This window comes from Chinchilla lanigera, unplaced genomic scaffold, assembly GCF_000276665.1.
Source record: "Chinchilla lanigera isolate Chin_1 unplaced genomic scaffold, ChiLan1.0 scaffold00012, whole genome shotgun sequence".
Classification (NCBI taxonomy): Eukaryota; Metazoa; Chordata; class Mammalia; order Rodentia; family Chinchillidae; genus Chinchilla; species Chinchilla lanigera.
This window is the reverse complement of record NW_004955413.1, coordinates 251,859-257,444: the sequence shown is the minus strand read 5'-3', so window position 1 is coordinate 257,444 and position 5,586 is coordinate 251,859. Positions and strand designations below refer to the sequence as shown.

At 51.9% G+C, this 5,586-nt stretch overlaps 1 long non-coding RNA gene across 1 annotated transcript in view; it reads right to left on the bottom strand.

The window, feature by feature from the left end:
* Positions 1-1,044: 1,044 nt before the first annotated feature.
* Positions 1,045-5,586, bottom strand: part of LOC102010568 — a 6,145-nt gene continuing 1,603 nt past the window's right edge. The window contains exons 2-4 of the long non-coding RNA XR_260042.2: positions 2,031-2,191; positions 1,463-1,561; positions 1,045-1,290 (exon numbers count right to left, since the gene is read on the bottom strand). This is a non-coding gene — a long non-coding RNA (uncharacterized LOC102010568). The remainder of the gene's footprint in view (positions 1,291-1,462; positions 1,562-2,030; positions 2,192-5,586) is intronic.

The window sequence follows — 5,586 nt, the reverse complement described above, 5'->3', positions numbered from 1 at the left end:
CCGGCATCCCTGAGCCGCCGCCTGGCGGGAAGCTCCCTGCTCTTCGCCGCCGCCACCTCAGCGCGCTCTGGGACGCAGCTTGGCGCGGGCTGCAGCGGACGGGCGGGAAGGACGGCGGCGTTGGGGAGGACAGCGGCGAAGACCGCGCAGAGGGAACGGAGGGGAAAGATAACGACATGACCGCAGCCCAGGGCGGGGTGAGGAAGGGGCACAGGGCAGGAGCCTCCAAGCCGCCCAGCCCGAGAGGCGGCGTCGGGGCCGCCCGGGCCTCCGGGGGACCTGTCGCAGTCGGAGGCGGCCCGAGCGAGCCGGCGGGGTGGCCGTGGGAGGCGCGGCCGGCTGCAGCAGCTGTCCGCAGGCCGTCCCCGGCCGCGCGGGAAGTCGGCGGCCCAGCCCGGCCCGCCCTCTCCCGGCTGTTGCTGGGCAGGCTTGCAGTGCCGCCTGCGTCTGAGAGCCAATCACAGGGGAGAGCGTGCAGCCGCAGCCCTGAGGGTCCCAGCCTCAGCGCCCCCTCTCTGGGAGCGCCTGCCCCTTCACAGCCTCTGCCTGCTGGGTGGGCTCCCAACTACAGCTTTGCCCTCTTTCTTCCCCACACTTAACGGCTGGGGTTCCGCGCACCCCTAAAGACACCTTCCCTGTCCCCGAGGTCAGTACGGGGTCAGCGTGGAAGTTCCCAGCGAGGGGAAGCTGACCCCCAGCAACCCCTCTTCCTGGCCCCTCCGGGGGTGCAGGGTGGCCAGACACCTTTGCTGACCTCCGAAACTCTCGAAGGGCCGAGAGAGGAAGCTGCTACCAAAGGGCAGAGCGCTGAGGCGGAGGGGCCCCTGGTTTTGGTGAACTGGGGCAGAAATAGGGAAGGGCGCGGAGGAACCAGACCCCCGAAGTTGAGATGGGGGTGGGGTTGTGATGTGAACTAAGTTCCTTTTTCCCCTTCAGTACTGGAGATTGAACCGAGAGCCTTTAGCCTGAGCTAAATTCCCAGCCCTTTAAAAAAGTTTTAATTTTGAGGCAAGTTCTCGGTAAATCACTAAATTGCCAGTCTGGCCTTGAGCTTATGACCCTTCTGCCTCAGCCTCCCTGAATGCTGAGATTATAAGCTCGCGCCACCACGCCCAGCTACCAGGAACCAGCTGGACCTGCACCAGGAAGCTCGTGCCGAGGACGCCGCCTTCCTCAGTGCTGGCTGTGAGGCCTCAGGTCCAGCTGGGGTGGGGGTGGCTGGGGTGTGGTTCATGGTTCTCTGGTGTAGAGTGTGCTGAGGATACACAGGGCCTGGGCTGTGGTCCCCAGCTGCAAAAAAAGAAAAAGTACTGCTGTGTCAGGACTCTTCCTCTGCTCCCAGCCTCTTGGGGTGAAGACCCACCCGCCTGGCTGAAGTGCAGCCTCCTGACTGCGTTCAGTGCCCGCGGCCTCCCCGTAAGCTGCGGGGCTGTGAGAGTAACATTCCCGCCCATCCACTCACCCACGTCCAACCTCTGCGGCGGGGAGACGGCAGCAGGGCACCGGAGCGGGGCTATGGCCAGGGCTGTGTCGCTGCCTTCAGCCCTCCTCACTCAGGAACCTGGAGGAGACCCAGGTAGACATCAAAAGCGGTGGGGAGAGAGAAATGTAGGGGTTGAGTCCTTCTCTCTGCCACATTCTCTCCAACCAGATCTTTCATTTCTTGGTCTTCCCTTATCCCTAGTTTTATAATTAGAGACTTTTTGTTTTGTTTTGAGGCCAGGTTGGCTGGCCTTGAGCTCACAGGAATCCTCCTGCCTCAGCCTCCCTCCCAAGAGCTTACATGCCTGACTGAGACTTCATTTTAACAACTCCCCTCCCCAAGTCAACTGAGTGAGGGGCATTTTGCTACTGAAGGTTATTGTTCGGACGCTGTTACTCTCCCTCCCCAACACCCCTAAATTCAAGACTCAGTGCTGGGAAGCAGCAGGGTGGGGCAGTTAGTGTAGAGGGGTTTATTTGTTACAGGCAGGTAAGAGGTGAGAGAGACTCCCTCTTTGAACAGGAAGTAGAAAGTCTCAGGAAAGTACCTAAAAGTCTAAGTCTGTCAACAAGAGAGAAGGCAGGCCTGGTGGCACACCCCTGGAGTCTCAGCACCTGGGAGGTTGTGGTGGCGGTGGTGGCAGCGTCTTGAGTTCAACGCCTGGACTGCACAGCATCACAGTGGCACAGCCTCCCAGCAGTCTCGAGGCTGTAGCAGGAGGATTACAACTTTGAGTCTAGCCTGGGCAATTTAGCAAGAGTGTCTCAAAAACAGAAAGGGCGGGGATACAGCTCAGTGTGAAAGGCCGGGGGTTAGTCCTCAGTACCAGGGAAAACACAAACTCAAGAGTGAGAAACTGGGCTAACCTCAGCAAAGCTAGCACCCACCCCGGCCCCCCAGTAGTGGGGATTGCACTGAGCAGCATCCCCAGGCCTTTTTAATTTTTTAAGACAGGGTCTCTATAGGTTTCCCAAGCTAGACTCAAACTTGAGATCCTCCTGCCTCAGTCTCCCAGAGTGCTGGGATAACAGGTGTGTGCCCCACGTGGCTGGTTTGGGGCTCCTTGACATGGGAGATGGGGAAAATCTTGAAAGGAGGGTGTTTCAGGGCTGAGGTTGGAAGGCGGGTAGGAGTGGATAGAAAAATGTCCCAGGCTGGTTCAAATCACGGGACACGGCTGTCTGCTCCCCGGAAACATTGGCCACACCAGTGGATGGGGACATGCGGGGAAGCAGAAATGAGACAGAGTTCTCTGCACACAGAACACGGCTGGAACAACCTGGGGGAGGCCGAGGAGGAAGGCTGCAGGCGGGGGCTGCGTGCAAGACTCTTCTGAGCCTTGCGTGAATCTCCTAGAACTGTGCCACAGAGCTCTGAGGGAAGAGGAAAAGAGGACTGGATGAGGGAGCCAGGTGCCTGAAATTCCAGCTGCTCAGGAAGAGGATTGCAAGCTCCAAGCCAGACCAGGCAATTAAGTGAGACTGAGGGTTTGAACCCAGAGAGGGGAAATCAGGGAGCAGACTAACTCCTGGGATTCCTCAGTTAAAAGTCCCTGTGTGAGGACCCACCCTCCTGTGAGGCAGCCTGTGCGGCCAGGACCCAGGCTCCATCTTTCTGCCCTATCTCTGTACCCCCCACCCCCAAGCCACTGGCTGCTGCCTCTTTTATCGCGAAACGAAGCTGCTCTTTAGCTGTGGTTTGGGGATGAGCAAGCTGTCCTCTGCAGAGCTGGTCGGTATCTGGGCTTTGCAGGCCAGACCATCTCTGGTGCAACTCCTCTCTTCCTGCTGCAGCACAAAAGTGCCACAGACTGTTGCTAAGTACACATGGCCCCGGTTGTGTTCCTGTCAAACTTTGTTCATGACACTGAAATTTAAATATCAACAGATCACAAAGTATACATGTATGAGTTTTGTTTTTTTCTTTTACGGTACTGAAGATTGAACTCAGCCAAGGGCTTTGCAGTGAGCCACATCCCCAGCCCTTTTGAAATTTTTTATTTTGAACAGGGTCTCAGTTGGTTGCCCAGGTTAGACTCAAACTTGGGATCCTCTTGCTTCAGCCTCCCAGACTACTGGGATTATAGGCATGGGCTGCCACTGAGACTTCATTAGATTTTTTTTAATTTTTTTTTTTTTTTTTTGTCTTTTTGTCTTTTTGAGACAGGGTCTCACTATGCAGTTCAGGCTAGCCTGGAGCTCACTTTGTAGCCCAGGCTAGCCTCAAACTCGCCAGGATCCTCCTGCCTCAGCCTCCTGAGTGCTGGGATTACAGGCGTGTGCCACCACGCCCGGCCTTTCATCATTATTTTTTTTTTTCTTTCTCTTTTTTTTTTTGGTACCGGGAATCGAACTGAGGACCTTATGCTTGCCAGGCAGGCACTTATGCCATTGAGCTATACTCCTGGCCCATATCATTATTTTTTTTTTAATTTTTTTTTTTTTTACTTCATTACATTTTTATCAACCATTTTAAAATATCAAACCAGGGCCAGGGATATAGCTCAGCGGCACAGTGTCTGCCTGGCAAGCACAAGGTCCTGAGTTTGATTCCCAGTACCAAAACCAAAACAAAACAAAACCACTCTTGGCTTGCTGGCCCTAACAACCAGGTGCAGGACAGACCTAGATCCAGACTTCTGGGAGTGTTCCTACCCTGCTCCAGCCTTGAAAGTGCTGTTTGAGGGGCTGGGGATTTAGCTCAGTGGCACAGAGCCTGCCTGGCAAGTGTGAGGTCGTGAGTTCAATTCCTGATACCGGAAAAAAAGCCAAAAAAAAAAAAAAAAGTGCTGTTTGTGTCCCCTCCAGGGCTCCAAGTACAGCTGTAGTATCTTGCAGTCCAACACTTTCTGTACTTATTGTTTTTTGTTGTTGTTGTTTGGTTTTGAAGAATTAGTAATTCTTTTTGTTTTGTTTTGTTTTCTGTTTTTTAATTTTTTTTTTGGTCTTTTTGAGACAGGGTTTTGCTATGCAATTCAGGCTGGCTTTGAGCTCACTTTGTGGCCCAGGCTGGTCTCGAACTTGCAAGGATCCTCCTGCCTCAGCCTCCTGAGTGCTGGGATTACAGGAGTGTGCCACAACGCCCAGCAACATTTTATTTTGTTTTGTTTTATACCAGGAATCAAACTCAGGACCTGTGCTTGTGCTGCTAAACTATATCCCTGACCTTGGCTTCTGGTTTTTTGAGACAGGGTCTTACTATGCAGTTTAGGCTGGTCTTAAACTCATTTTGTAGCCCAGGCTGGCCTTGAACTTGGAGCAATTCTCCTGCCTCTTCCTTCGAGTGCTGGGATTACAGGCATGCACCACCATGCCTGGCAAGAATTAGTAATTCTTGATTCCAATTCTACATATGTACTATAATTATTTATTTGATCCAAACACTGAATACAATTGAAAAGAGTTTTGATTTCTTGAAACTTTGGCCTGAAAAATAAAATTTAGACAATATTTTTACTGAAAATGCAAAAAAAAAAAAAAAAAATTGAAAGACATTTGAAAACAATAAAAAAAATTTAAAATTATTCAAGGTTTGGATCATTGTAGCCCAAATTACTGAACATTTTGATTCTACAAAAGCATTTGATTGTGCCCTTTGCTGGTGAAAGTAACAGGACAAAAGAATTTCAGTAGCACTTAAGAAGTGAGCTCATACAACTGGAATCCTGGTTTGTTTGGTTTTTTTGTACCAGAAATCGAACTCAGGACCTTGCACTTACCAAGCAAGGCACTGTGCCGCTGAGCTATACCCCCAGCCCTGGAATCCTGGTATTTATTTTATTGAGACAGGGTCTCACTCTGTAGTTCAGGCTGACCTTAAATTGCGCCACTGCACCTGGCGTATAATCCCCCACAGAGTTTTTGAGAGGGTAAGACAGGATTGCAAGGTCCAGACCAGTTTGGACTATACAGTGTGACCCTGTCTAAAAAATATATTGTTGAGCTGGGCTTGGTGGCACATGCCTATAATCCCAGCACTCTGGAGGAGGCTGAAGCAGGATTACCATGAGTTCAAGGCCAGCCTGGGCTACATAGTGAGTTTAAAGCCAACCTGAACTACACTGTAAGAACCTGTCTCAAAAAAACCAAAAACAAACATTATAT